This window comes from Castor canadensis, chromosome 19, assembly GCF_047511655.1.
Source record: "Castor canadensis chromosome 19, mCasCan1.hap1v2, whole genome shotgun sequence".
Classification (NCBI taxonomy): domain Eukaryota; kingdom Metazoa; phylum Chordata; class Mammalia; order Rodentia; family Castoridae; genus Castor; species Castor canadensis.
This window is the reverse complement of record NC_133404.1, coordinates 1,440,556-1,454,003: the sequence shown is the minus strand read 5'-3', so window position 1 is coordinate 1,454,003 and position 13,448 is coordinate 1,440,556. Positions and strand designations below refer to the sequence as shown.

Here is a 13,448-nt window from a genome sequence, read left to right as displayed (position 1 = left end):
TTGATTTCCTTCACAATCATAATTGCCATGTTGGCAATTTCCACATTCTGGAAAGCCCCTTACAGTATAACAAATGCCCTCATTACCACGTTTGCCGTCCTTAATGTACTTTTAAACACGTTGCTCAGTTTCCGTCACTCTGAAACCTGGCAAATTGGTTGCTGGTAGAGCCTGTGTGCAAAACAGGTCTCTGGCCTGCCTGGATCCAGAGATTTCAATCTTATCTGGAAAGCAGAGTAATTTGAAATTTAATCACCTTTCTCCCAAGTGACAATGACTCATTATTACTTTTTAAAGGAAAGAGCAGCCCAGAGATCAATCTCTAAAATTTAGAGGTGGAGCTGTAGCCTTAGGCTGGACCCATGTCCACCTCCCTAGGGATTCCTGAGCCTCTTCACCCAGGTGTTGGGTGCGGTCTTGTGACTAACAGCTGCAGGGCTGGGGTGGGCCTGGCAAGGCCCATCTGACTTAGAACTATATCCTGTACCAGCTTTTCTTGTGCTCAGAATTGCACAGGTAAGATCTTTTGTCCTCTTTGGTCAAAGGCAAGTGTCTCAGAGCACTGGTACAGCACACTGAGACTGACCAGCAGGCCTCAGGTAGGCCACCGAGCACCCAGGTTCCAAAAGTGGTCTTGCAACCTGCAAGAGAAAGAAGAATGTAATAAGGTTGAATAAAACCAAGTCCTGTCTGTGGATTGTGGGGAGAAAAAGGATTGGATGTACAGAGCCAGAGGCCAGGCTGAGGAAAATCTTCCCGGTCACAGCTGTGTGGGCTTCTAAGTAGGGGACCTGGCACTCAGCCATGCCTGGCCCAAACAGAAGTCCCTTCATGCTTGGAAGACACTGGGTAATCTTGAAGTCAGAGTAATGAACACACGGACAGCTCAGAGAGGAAGTCACAGGGATGAGGCGTTCCCGAATTCAGCAAAGGTCAGCATCCCTGTGACTTAACAACACGCAACAACAAGAGGAAAGAGACTTCCTTCGACGATCAGTAGTGAAAACCTAAATTCGAAGGACTGTGCCAAAGGGAAGACCCGAGGGTCCTTCCACTGTGCCCATTGAAAAAAAAAAAGCACAAAATTCTTGACATAGGAAGAAAACGAAAGCCTGTGTAGTCAAAAATGGAGGGGGGAAAAAATACCGTAAAGACACAGCAGGAAGCCACAACAGTCAAACATTGTGGGGGGTTCTGCATGTCGTTACCTTTGTGGTTTTGATAGCTTTTTGAAATGTGGTTTGTGATTTGCTGTGTTTTCTCATTATAAACAACATTCACTCTCATACCTCATTTTGTATTTGTAATTCTTTTCCTTAAAAAGTTACCCAACCAAACCTGGATCCCACCCTGACAGCAACTGAGACCTGCTGACCGATGGGATGTCCCATCTCCACAGGGGCCAACTGCCCTTGCCCACGGCCCTCTCTGAAGTGAATCCAAGGCCTGGAGACCCAAGCCTCTTTCAGAGGATGACTGGGCAGAGCCAGGAGGTGGTCACCATTCCAAAGGGAACCACTGGAGAGGGGAAGGCTGGGTGAAGAGTGGGGAAGACCAGAAAAGAAGCACCCCAGTAGTGGACAAAAAGACTCGGAGACAGCCTGGGACCAGACCTGTCCCCACAGTCACTGAGTCGAACTCGCCCATCAGTGGGCAAGGACAAAGCAGTCACGAGGGCACGGGAGACCAGTGGTCACTGGAAATGGCACAGCTGTGCTCTGCGTCCTCATCACACACACTGGGAAGTTCCAGCTGTGTTATAGAAGATACAGGATCGTGTCTGCATGACGGTGACACAGAGAAAGATTCCTCAACAAGGTGAAAGTCCCAGACTAGGAGGGACCTGATTGACAAGCTTAGCTCGCTACAGATAAACTACTTCCATATAATTAAAAATATTTTAAATAATAAAACATCAGAAAACAAGCAAAGACTAGCGATTGACTCAGAAAAGATAATTTCCCAACATTTCACAGGGAAAAGTTCAAATATCCTGAAAACTTGGAGAACACTTTAGTTCCTACCCCCAGAGCAGAGATGGCAAAGCTTACCTTCCTCCTACTTCTGTATGACCTGCAAGCTAAGAATGAAAAAAATCACAGAAGAGTGATAGGAGGCAGAGATCAGGAGGATGGCAGTTCGAAGCCAGCCTGGGAAAATAGTTCCTGAGACACTATGTCAAAATACCCAACATGAAACAAGGCTGGTGGAGTGGCTCAAGTGGTAGAACACCTGCCTAGCAAGCATGAGGCCCTAAGTTCAAACCCCCACACTGTCAAATAAGAAGAGTGATATTTTGTGACGTATGAAAACTGCATGAAATTCAAATAAGAGGACCTGTAAGAAAAATGTTATTAAAAACAGTCAGATCCTTTTGTTCACAAATTGTCTCCAGCTGTTTTTACAGTACCAGGCAGAGCTGAGTGGTTGCAACAGAAACGGTGTGGCTTGCAAAATGTGGACAATATTTACTGCCTGCCCCTTTAAGAAGTTTGCTGACCCCTGACTTAGATGCTCTGATTAGCCTTGTCCTCCACTTGCTCTGTCCCATGTGCACCCAGAGATGAAGAGAGATGTTTGCAAATTGGATATCAGCAAGAGATGGATGTCCAAAATTAGATGCCTGTGCAGTGACCTCTGGGGAACAAGGAAAGGACCAAAGAGGCCACTGTGGCCCCTCGTCTGGACTCTGAGCATTTGGAATTGCCTGGGAGCAATACTACCATGGTTTCTGTTGCTTTTCCTGGCATTGGACTGACCAGGAAGATGTGAGCGTCGGGCTTTCCGCAGTGTGTCTGTCCGTCGGGAAGGTTCGGTGACCAGTATAGACACCAAGCTCACAGGAGGCAGGTCTCTGCAGTGCCTCTGCTTACCTGGTGTCCAGCACAGTGTTAGGCACAGCTATGGGCCTCTATGTATTTGACAAGCGAACTAAGTCACAGATTTCTAAGTGGGATATGAGTCACTAACCTCTGCTTCCCTATCTGTACCTCTTTGTCACTTGTCACCTAGGGTAGCTTGAGCCCCAGAGACACTGGAGGGGAGGTGCCGATCTGATGGAGTCATAGCGGGATGATCTGGAATGTTCCCTTCACCTGAGGTGCTATCAGACAGGTAAGGGCTATGCACCGTTCCCCAGTGGCTGGTAATGGAGGAGGAAAGGGAAGTGGGCCCTGCAGGGCGGAGCCTGGGGACGGCCTCATGCAGGTGTGAGCTGTGTCACTGAGCTTTGCAGGTAGCTCCTGAAAAGAAGTTTCCAGATTGTTCCATAAAAGGGAACGTGATTGCAACCAGGTGTCTCAAAAGTGCACAATATGGTCAGATATTTCCAAGTAAGGTTTTTAGAGAAGATCAGAACAATTGACTTGGGGTGGTGAAGGAGATCCAGCACACCTGTAAGTGGCTGATTCCCAGAGGCCAGAAAGGCATGCAAGCCTTTCTGGTGACAGAGGTGTCACCTGGAAGTGGCGTGAGTCTGTGATGGCAGCGAGGCTCTCCCCAAGTGCGTGGTACAGTTCTGTCTGTCTCCAAAGCAAAGTCGCCATGGCTGGAGTGCACTCCGCTGCCCACTGCACGTGAATACAGGAAGGACGCTCACTGGGCCTCTGTCCACTCTGTGTCCACAGCTTCGAGGTCCATCTGTCACTCAATAGTTCAGGAATCTCTGGTTTGGGGCCCCAGGAGCTGGTGGGCAAGGAGGCCACTCAGGAATTTCGTGCCTCTTGCTAGTGACAAGTTTAAGAGTGATCACGTGGACTGGTGAAGAGGTAAGACCACCTGCCTGGTGAGCCTGAGGCCCTTAGTTCAAACCCCAGTGTTAGCTACCCCACCCCCAAAAGAAAGAGTGACCATGTGGTGAAATTTGGGTAGATGAGACCTGAGGGCACATCTTCTGAGCTCCTGTAAAAGTGCTCAGATGAAAGTGTTTGGGAATTTTTGTGTCGTGTTGTGAGTGTACTAGATGTTACTGAATTAGGCACTCTAAAATGTTTAATTTTATGCTATATGAATTCTGCTGCGGGAAAAAATTTAAAAGGACCCCAGGACGGTTCTTTTGCCTTTTCCTGGTGCCATGTGAAGATGCCAATCTGGAGCTTCAGGATCCATTTTGTGGCTTTGAGGCCACGGAACTAGAGAAAAATATTGATATGCTGAGGAGGGCAGAGCAGAAAGATAGGAAGAAGAGCTGGCACGGCATGGGGGAGCTGGTGACTCAGCTAGCCGGAGGCCAGGCTTATCTTTTGTCCGCATCACATGAGATGTTAAAGACATGGATTACTGAAGTGGTTTGGAGTTTGGTTTTGCCCAGTTGTGGGTGACTGGCAGGAAAAGCACCTTGATTGTATGTGGTTGGGTCTGTCTCCTCCATTTTAAGGAACGACCTTGGCCAAAGAGAGCAGCAGCTGGTGTGTGCCATTATCAGGCCCTACTATGTACCAGGCACTGCATTAAGCACTAGAAGTTAATTGCCTCCTTTAATTCTTACAGTTATCAAGTCATTATTGTTATTCTAGACTACACACCAGACAACTGGAGCCCAGGAAAGTCAATGATTCTACGGAAGTCACACAGCTCTGGGTGGAGGAGCCAGGCAGTCTGATCGAGGCTAATCGGCCCTCTATTGACCTGCTCACCGCTTCCCGAATCTCTGGCAGGTAGCTGTGGTCTCTGATGCAACCAGCCTCAGAGGACGGTCACCTCCAAATGAGATGTGGCTGCATAGAATGAACTGGATCCTTGGCTGTGGGCCTGTCCTTCTTCCATTACAGCTTTGTGGCTTATCACTGAAGACCATTAATCGTAAGAATTGTCCCATTTAAAAGGCACATGGCCGCCTGGAGGGTCCTTCTGTTAACCTTCATTACAAGGGGTGAGTTATCACCTTGGCTAACAGACAGTAGCAGTGCGGAATAGAGTTGTGTGTTCCTTCCCAAAAATACATGAGGGCACACGGCTGCTGCTTGGGGTGGAGAAACTTTCATTTATGCAACCTAGAAAACATCACGGGTACACAGCGTCTTCCTGTAAGAATCTGGGGAGATCCAGAAACACCGAAAGGAAAAGACAAAGAGAAGACATTTTGTCCCTGGTACCTGCTGAAGACTTAACTACCAAGATGGAGGATGGTCACATCTCCCCTTTTCCATGTTATGCATGTGGGCATAACTTTAGAGCGGGAGCGCTCCTCCCACCCACTGGCAGGCCAGCCCCATACAGGTGAGCGAGCACCTGCTACAGTATAGATCAGTTGACCATGGGGCCCAGGTGGGCATGGAGGAGCAAGGGGGATCCCAGCTTAGATGACAGAAGGCAGCCCAGGCAGTGGTAGGACCTCACCCTACCAAGCTAAGCTAGGGGTTTCCTCTTCACTGGTGCCTCTACATGCTAGGCAAGAAGAACCAGGTTATTCTGGTCCTTGCAGGACACCGTCCACCATTCCTAGGGTGTAGAGAATGCTGGCTTGGATGTGTTGCTGGAGAGCAGTGCAGGGGTGAGATTTCCATTAACACAAGATCCTGCAATAGCTCTAGCTGTATATAACCGGGTATTTTAGATCCATATTTGTGCTTCCATGTTTAGTTAGAAAGATTATGCTGCTGATTCTGTGGTCTGCATTGGTCCTCAGTCAATTTTCTTTGCTCTCTGTAAAACCCCGAGCTTCAAGACCCACTCCCTGCATTAGGAAGGAGAGGTAAGCAGACCCTATGAGCAGACCCCATAGCAATCACAGTCACAGACCTGGAGCCTGCCACACAAAACGCTGCTGGGCAGGTCAGGTGCTATATGCAGGCAGCTGGCTGGTAGCACACCCCTTTGCCACCTCGAGGTGCAGCTGCCCTCAGCCAAGAGGGTAGTGAGGCATCTTCACTGGAGGTCCCAGAGGTGATATCACCAAGGGAAGCACTAACACATGAGAGATGCCACACAGGGTCAAAGTGACCAGCTGTGTGAATGCACCTGAGAAATACACAGGACTCGGGATGTGTGTGAGTGTGTGTGCGAACCTGACCAGCGGGGAAAAGCAGAGAAACAAGGAGACTGCTGGGGCTGTGGTGGTCTGCAGAAATCTGAGTGGCCCCCATCCAAAAAAGGTAGAGGAGACCTGTGAAAAGACTGTCAGTGGGAAAAGGAACAAAGGATTCTGGGTTCCAAGGTAGACAAGACCCGAAAGAGTCCTTAGATGCTGAGGGCTTGTGATGTCCTGACAGAGCCCTTGTACAAACTTTCTTCCTCACACAACCTCTGCCTGCCTTAGGGACCCCCGAGAACCCAACACAAACCAGATATCCCCCAAACAAGACATCACCCAGCCCTGACCCTTTTCCTAGCCTCCACCATCCTCTGCCCCTGCCACCTTGCAGCCCTTCTCCTCACTCTACTCCTGTCACTCAGGCTTCCTTCAGCTCCCCACCGAGACTTTGCCTGGCTCTCCCTCCTGCCAAGTCCTCCCTCCCTGTCCTCCTGCTTAACTTGCACTCATGGTTGGGTCTCAGCTTGCGTAACCCCCTCCCCCTTATGGAGGTCTTCCCATCTCCCAGTGCCCCAGGCCCACCATTCTGCACGCTCCTCCCTCCCTGACCTTCCCTCCACAGCATTTCTGAGTGTGTAACTAGATGCACATCTGTAGGTGGCCTTGATGTCTGGCTCCCCTGCTGGACTGGGAGCTTCATGAGACCGGGAACACTGTGAAAGCTGGCTCAGCATTGTGTCTTCAGAGCCCAGCATGGACACACACTGCAGGCACTAAGCAAATATTTATTGGGTGGATGGATGGATGGACAGACGAACAGACAAATGAGGTGTGGAAGAACATGCTATGAGAGAGAACAGAGAGAAGTTTGGTTCAAGGTTGGGGGACCAGAGAGGCCCCAGCCAGGGATAGCAGGAAGGACATGTGGGATTCCCTTCCAGGTGTTAGTCTACTGTCTAGACCTTCCCACTGGCCCACCGTCTCCACGCCAGACCACCTGTGACTACACCAGGCCCTGCTGTCCCCAAGACTGTCAGGCCTTTCCCAACCCCGACTGGGCTGTGCTGATCCCAACCCTTGACTGTGGGGCCTGACGCTCCCTGGGGCTGTCCACACTCCAGCTCTGCCTGGAAGGAAGCTCACTTTCCAGGTGAGGCCAGGAGCTAATGAGAGTGCAGCAGAGAAATCTCTCCACCCCTCGCATGGTGTCAAGATGCCCTCCCCATACCCCGAAAGTCTGGGCTCCTGACTTTCCTTTCCCAGACCCTCAGAGGACCTGAAGGTGGATCTATGGGGGAACCAGAACATACTGGAGCTGGAAGGAAGCTGTCTGAGTGTCCTGTCGCAACCAAGGACTGCAGGCCAGGTGGTTTTCGTAGCAGAGATCAACTTAGAAGCTGGAAGTCTCGGATCGAGATGTGGGAAGGATTGGTGTCTCTTGAGGCCTCTCTTCTTGACTTGGAGATGGCTGACTTGTCCTGTGTCCTCACACGGTCATCCCTCTGTGTACGTCTGTGTCCCTGTTTTTTCTTCTTGTGACAACACCAGTCTTACTGCATTAGGTGATTACCTCTATAGGACTGTCTCCAAACAGGCACTCCATGGGACTGTGGTTAGGACTTTGACCTATGAATTTGGTGGGGACACAATTTAGCCCATCACAGAGACCCAGGGATTAACAAATAAATCACTTCCTATTCCCCACAATATAGACTGGAACTCAAGGTTATACTCAAGGAAGAGACAGCAATCCAGGAACAGACTCTCAGGGTTACTCTTGGACACACACCAAAGCAGGACTTTCCTGCTCCCATGGCCCTCTCCACCACAATCCTTGACCCTTGTAGCCACCCTGTAGTCACCTGCTTCCTCCAGCCACCAGCTCACAGATGCTTTTCAGGCTAATTGCTTGGCAGGGAAGTCACAGAGGGTGAGAAAAGCCTGGGGCTGGCTTTGAGCTCTTGGGAGATAGGACAGCCCCAACCCTAAGCTTATCAGCACACTGCTGCTGGATCAGGATCCAATAATTAGAGTGACATTCCCACTGCAATTTGGTGGAGCATTTGCCCTTCCATTCAGCCTGCCAGGGCATTCTGAAAAACAAGAAATTCCAGTAAAGGATTAATGACTTAGTTATAAATGCAGCTTGGAAATGCAAAGGTTATTAAGAAAGGGGAAAGATACATGCAATAAAAGGCACACTATTAACAACAGAATAAAGATTCATTGTCGAAAGCCGCAGTAAAATCTCCCAAGTTCAGTAATAACAACCACCTGGTGGGGGGGGGCGGCTGCCATGGAGACAGAGCCGGGCACCTGAGCTGTCTGACCAGGCTGTCTGCTGGGCCCTGCCTGCTTGTAGGAGTGGAAGCCTCTAACCACCATCCATTGTAGGCCCTTACCCCACCCTCATGTCCTCCAAGGCATCTTGGCGAGCCAGTTCCAGTTCCCACAGGAAACTGGGGGCCCTTTTCCAGCTCTGCGGCCATGACCCCGTTTCCCAACCGCTCTGAGCCTTGGTTTCTTCATCTGTAAAATGTAGGGATGATACTCTTGATGGGCACACACAGTTAAAACACCTTGTGCAACTCGCTGGTGTAGGGTAGGCTCCAAGGGGACAGCTCATCAGGTAAGACAGGTAATCCAGCACTGGCCTGGGTTGTGCTTGATCTTGTACCTGATCTCCCTCATCACGGTGTGCCAGCGTCCCTCTCCATCTCATCTCTCTCTTGTGGACACATTCCCAAGGAGCCACCCCAACTCAGGACATCTCTGCACAGCTCTGATCTTAACCATAGCTGTCTGTCAGTGACTTGTGCTTTGCTAAGGGAGAGAGACATGGCTGGGAGAGGAGGATGGACAAAAACACTAGGACAGACGAGAGAGACTTCAACTGACACCAAACAGAGGAGCCCCAAGAGGAGAGAATAGTGTAGGAGGTAGACCGTGCTGGGTCCAACAGTCTCTGCTCCTGGTGTCTCCTCTGAGCCTCAGTTTTTCTATCTGCAAAGTGGTGGTAACTCTTCACCCACAGCATAGGGTTGCCATGGTGATATTGTCAGGAAGCACTGGCAAGTGTGACTGATGGAGGCAGGCCCCCAGCAGGGCTATCCAGAGCTGTTCTTGTTACTAAACATGCATTTTGCTGCCTGTGGTGTCTGAATGAGAGGAACAGGGTTTTGTTTTGCTCTGCCGTTGACCAGGAGTTTTTGGAAAGAAACGTTAGAAACCTGGGAGTCCCCACCCCAAGTCAGACCTCAGACAGAACCATCCATCAAGGCCTGGGGGTGCACCCATCCCTTCCTCTCCAAAGCAGGTCAGCCCTGCCTTCCTCTGCCTCCCAGGGAAAGAGGGGGAGGCACATCTAAAAACGGGGGGACTAATGAAGAAATCTCCATCTAATTAGACAGGCTGCAGTTTTAATCAGAGTTTCCTTGGCAAAACCTGTTGGTGTGTTTTCTGTCATTCAGCCAATGTGTTAATTAGGCACATAATATTAATAATGACATTCACTTCAGGAAAGAAAAGTGGGGAGGAAAGAGGTGAAAGTGACAGTTTGGGGTTGGGCAGGTGGTAAGGGGAAAGGGAGCAGGGGGCCTGGAGAGAGGCTGGTCCAGATTAAGACCCCAGTTCTGCCCATTCCTGAGGGTGTCTGGTCTTCTCCAGGCCTCTGTCTCCTCATCTGTACCACAGGAGTGAGGAGGCAGAGGGAGGCCTGTGCGCACAAGCTGAGAGAGAAGTAGAAGAGACACGGGCACAGGCCCAGCTTGGGAGGTTGACCTCTTGCCTCCTGTTTCCCACCTGCTCCCACCTTTTCCCAACTGGGTGTCCTCCCACACCAGCAGGGAGCTGAGCAGGGGTGGGATGGGAAAGTGGAAGGAAGCTTCACAGGAGCCCCACACAGAAGCCTTCCAGCCAATTGCAGCCAGTGTCCCCAACCTCACCTGGGCTCTGACTGTTGTTATGAGCGGCTGAACTCCACCGACTGAGGCGGGGGGAGGGGGGGCTCCTAAATGGTCCCGTTTGCTCTGTCTCATGGCCTGACAAGAACCAACTTGCTTCCCTTACCCCTCCAGCAGCCCAGGTCAGAGGGGGTCCCCCAGACATTGAAACCAAGCACACCCTCTCACCTCTCTCCTCAGCTCTTCTTCCCTCTCCCTGCCCCTCCCCAGAAAAGTCCAGAGACTAAAGCACATCCTGTCTAGTTGCTCCACATCCAGCCAGCTGGAGGACACAGCTGGAGGCCTTGGGTGAAGATGGGGTGCTACACTTGTAGGGGATAGTGTCCGTGAAACCCACAAATCACAGTAAAAAGCATTTCAAAGCAACGATCATTTTGCGATATAGTTGGCCTTGTAAAATATTGCTTTGGAATGCACTCATCTTGATTGCTGAGCTATGTGGTACCCTTATATTTTGCACCCCGAGTCAAGGGCCTCACTCACTTCATCCACGTCTAGCTCTCTTCCTCGCCATCAGCCTGCAGGACCCTCTCTGACCAGTGCCAGGCCCCTGCGTGTGAGCACCCCTGAGGAAAAGGGCTGTGTCTTTGCATCCCAGCACAGCGGGACATCTTGACCCACGAGTGCTTCTTCAGTGGATGGGCAGATGCCCACTGTCTAGGGGACATCCCCTCCCTCTGGCGCCTCTCACACCATTGCTAGGGAGGCAGTCTTTTCTCTGGTCTCTGTCCAAGGCTGAGAGGGACTGGTGGTCCCTAAGCCTCGCTGGGGAAGGTGTCAGCAGGGACAGGAGCTCAGGGGGTGAAGCTTGTTTCACCCAGACACTCCTCAGGGCAGGGCCAGCTCCTTCCTCTCATGGCCTCAGACTCAGAGCTCAAACCCAGGACGCTTTACAACCCGGATTTGACTGAGGCCAGATGTCTAGGACCCCAGCTTCCAGGGACCTTGTAAGTTGTCACAGAGAAAGGCATTTGAGCTTTGGGCCAGCCAGACCCCAATTCACACTCTGCTTCAGCAGCTTTGCAGGTCTCCTTCTGAAGGCGATGGCTGGGTTTCTGTGCCTCAGTTTCCCCGTCTGTCAAGTAAGGGTGTCAGGGTGCCTTGCAGGGCTGTGTGGGCTGGAGGGATTAGCATATTTCCTTTGCCAGAGACCCTAGTGTGGCTGGATGTCCTGTGACAGCAGAGGCAGGGTCACCTACAGGTCATAGCCTGGCCAGTGCTTGCTGCCTCCAGCCTGGGCTCTGACCTGAGTGTGGAAAGAGGATAAGGCCAGGTCCCCATCACTCCAGGTTCCTGCCTTCATTATGGGGAGGGTCCCCTGAGAGAAGCTAGGCTTTTGGGGAACGAGTCCTTGTAGGAACTTAGCCATTCCTAGGTGCCCGACATGAGGATATGCTGTGGGCACTGGGGGCAGCCCCAGAGGTCCTGTGCTCTGAAAGCAAGAGATGAGGGATTTTGGCCTCTCCCACCCCAACACATACACACTGCACAGGCCATACGCGGGCAGAAATATGAGTGTGTCTCTGAGTGGTCCCAGAGTGGAGATGGCACTAGAATTTTGGGAATGTGTCATGATAGGGAAGAAACAAAAGCAGAGATAGTGTTCACATCCAGAAGCTTGGGTTTAAGGGCTGACTTCAGCCAGCAGCAGGACATGAAGCTGCCAAAGAACCTGTTTGCCCAGCTCGGGGTCTGGGCCCCAGGGATGGAGTCCTCCCCCAGTAGAAGGAGAGTCATGTCTACTGAGTGTCGGAGAGATGCTGCAGCCCCATGGCAGGAGGACAATGCATGGGCAGGAGGAGGACAATGCAGGGTGGCAGTGGCAGGGAGCAGAGTCACCACATGGCTACAAAGGGAGACAAGAAACCAACAGTGCAGCCTCCTCCTGTGTCATGATCACATATCCCAGAAGGAATCTTAGAAACCAGCCTTCCTCCCCGGCACTCAGAGCCTGTCATGTCCTGGTTACCCACTCTCAGCTGGGATGCTCCTGAGATAGGCTGTATACCCACTAATGCTGCCTGGCCATCAGGCAACCTGGGCTCCTCTTTACTTTGGGCTAAAATACTTCTGTTTTCAATGTTTGGTCAGTGGACCAGCTGTTCCCTTCCAAAGCACAGCAGTCCAGCCTCTCCAACCACTTTAAGCCAGCAGTGGGGATCCCTAGGCCTGTGGTCCCCTCCATCTGTGCCTCTGGCCCCAGGCAGGTCCTTACAAACCTCTCACCCATCGAGCACCTGCTGCATGCCAGACACTGAGTCCAGGGATCTCCTGCCAGTGTCTGCCATCTAAGCCTCCCAGCAGGCCCAAGAGATGGGGCTTATGACCCCCACTTCACAGTTGAGAAACTGAAGCTCAGAGCCCTGAGTTACCCCCAGTTTCCCAGTTAGTCGTCAAAAAGAGGCTAGAAGCAACACATCAGCATTCCAGGAAAAAGCTGGGGTTCCACTGGGGACTTGGTTGTTCTTAGCACAAAACATTCAACTTGACCCTCGTGGAAGCCCATGAGGGGAGCTTGGTCTCTTGCCCATCCCACCACTTACCATTCCAGAGGTAGTGGGGTGCTAGTGCTGGCCCAGGAGGCTCAGTGGTTAAGTTTCCTCTCCCCTTGGCCAGCCCAGCCAATTCTTGTACTTCATCTGCAGGGAGACGCTGTTGAGCCCTTTGAACTGTAGCCAAGAAGGACTTGGCCTTGTTCCTTTTGCCTGGGGTCAGACGCACTGCACCCTTCCCAGCCGGCCTGTGAACAAGGTGATTAGGAGCTAATAGCCTTCTATTCAGAGCCCACGTGAGCACTGTCCAGGGCTGACCGTGAAGGCAGCTCTTGAGAAGGCGTGGGAGCCCTGACTTACCTCTCCTGTGCAGCACAGGCAGGAATTCTTTGCCTATGGCCTAGACCCCACTCCTCTCCCTGCCTGTTGTCATCACAGTCCTGGACCACTGAGGGGAGAAGAAAAGGAGACAAACCCAGCAATGGGGTGGGATGCATCCAAAGTCCCCAGGGTTGGTGACAAGTACAACCATGTCAAAAACCCAGTGGCTCTCACCTGGCCTTACCAGCTCTGAGTCTCTGGAAGTGTGTGTGTGGGGGGGGAGGAGTTGTTTTTGTTTGTTTTGGTGGGGGTTCAGCTCTTGTTCAGGCCACCAGCCTCTTCCTTCTTCCCTCAGTAACATTATTTACACTTAGATGTCAGCCCCAACTGCTGAGGGGTACAAAGTCACAGCTCTTCCACTCCCTTGGTCCTCTAAGACCAGGAAAAGCACAGGGGGGAAGTGGAGGAGGTGCCTGAGAGGGGGTGGTGGGAATGGGGGAAGGGGGGTGGAGCCTGTTGGGGTGAGAGGGGTTGGGGGCTGTTGGGGGCAGTGAGGGGGCCTGTGGGGGTGCTGTCTGGAAGGGGGAATGGGCAGGGGACCTGGGGGGGCCTCCTTCACAGGCGGTAGCATTAACTTGTTATGCAAATACCTTGTTCAATTATCCCTCCTTCTCCAATAGGAGTCAGCTAATCACTCATGTC

At 51.6% G+C, this 13,448-nt stretch overlaps 1 long non-coding RNA gene across 1 annotated transcript; it reads right to left on the bottom strand.

Annotated features, from left to right (window-relative positions):
• Window positions 1–6,746: 6,746 nt before the first annotated feature.
• LOC141419237 (uncharacterized) lies at window positions 6,747–12,619 on the bottom strand. The gene is made up of 3 exons (XR_012443984.1): window positions 12,477–12,619; window positions 7,834–8,064; window positions 6,747–7,597 (listed from the first exon to the last, which is right to left on the bottom strand). It is a non-coding gene; the product is annotated as an uncharacterized lncRNA (long non-coding RNA).
• Window positions 12,620–13,448: the final 829 nt, after the last annotated feature.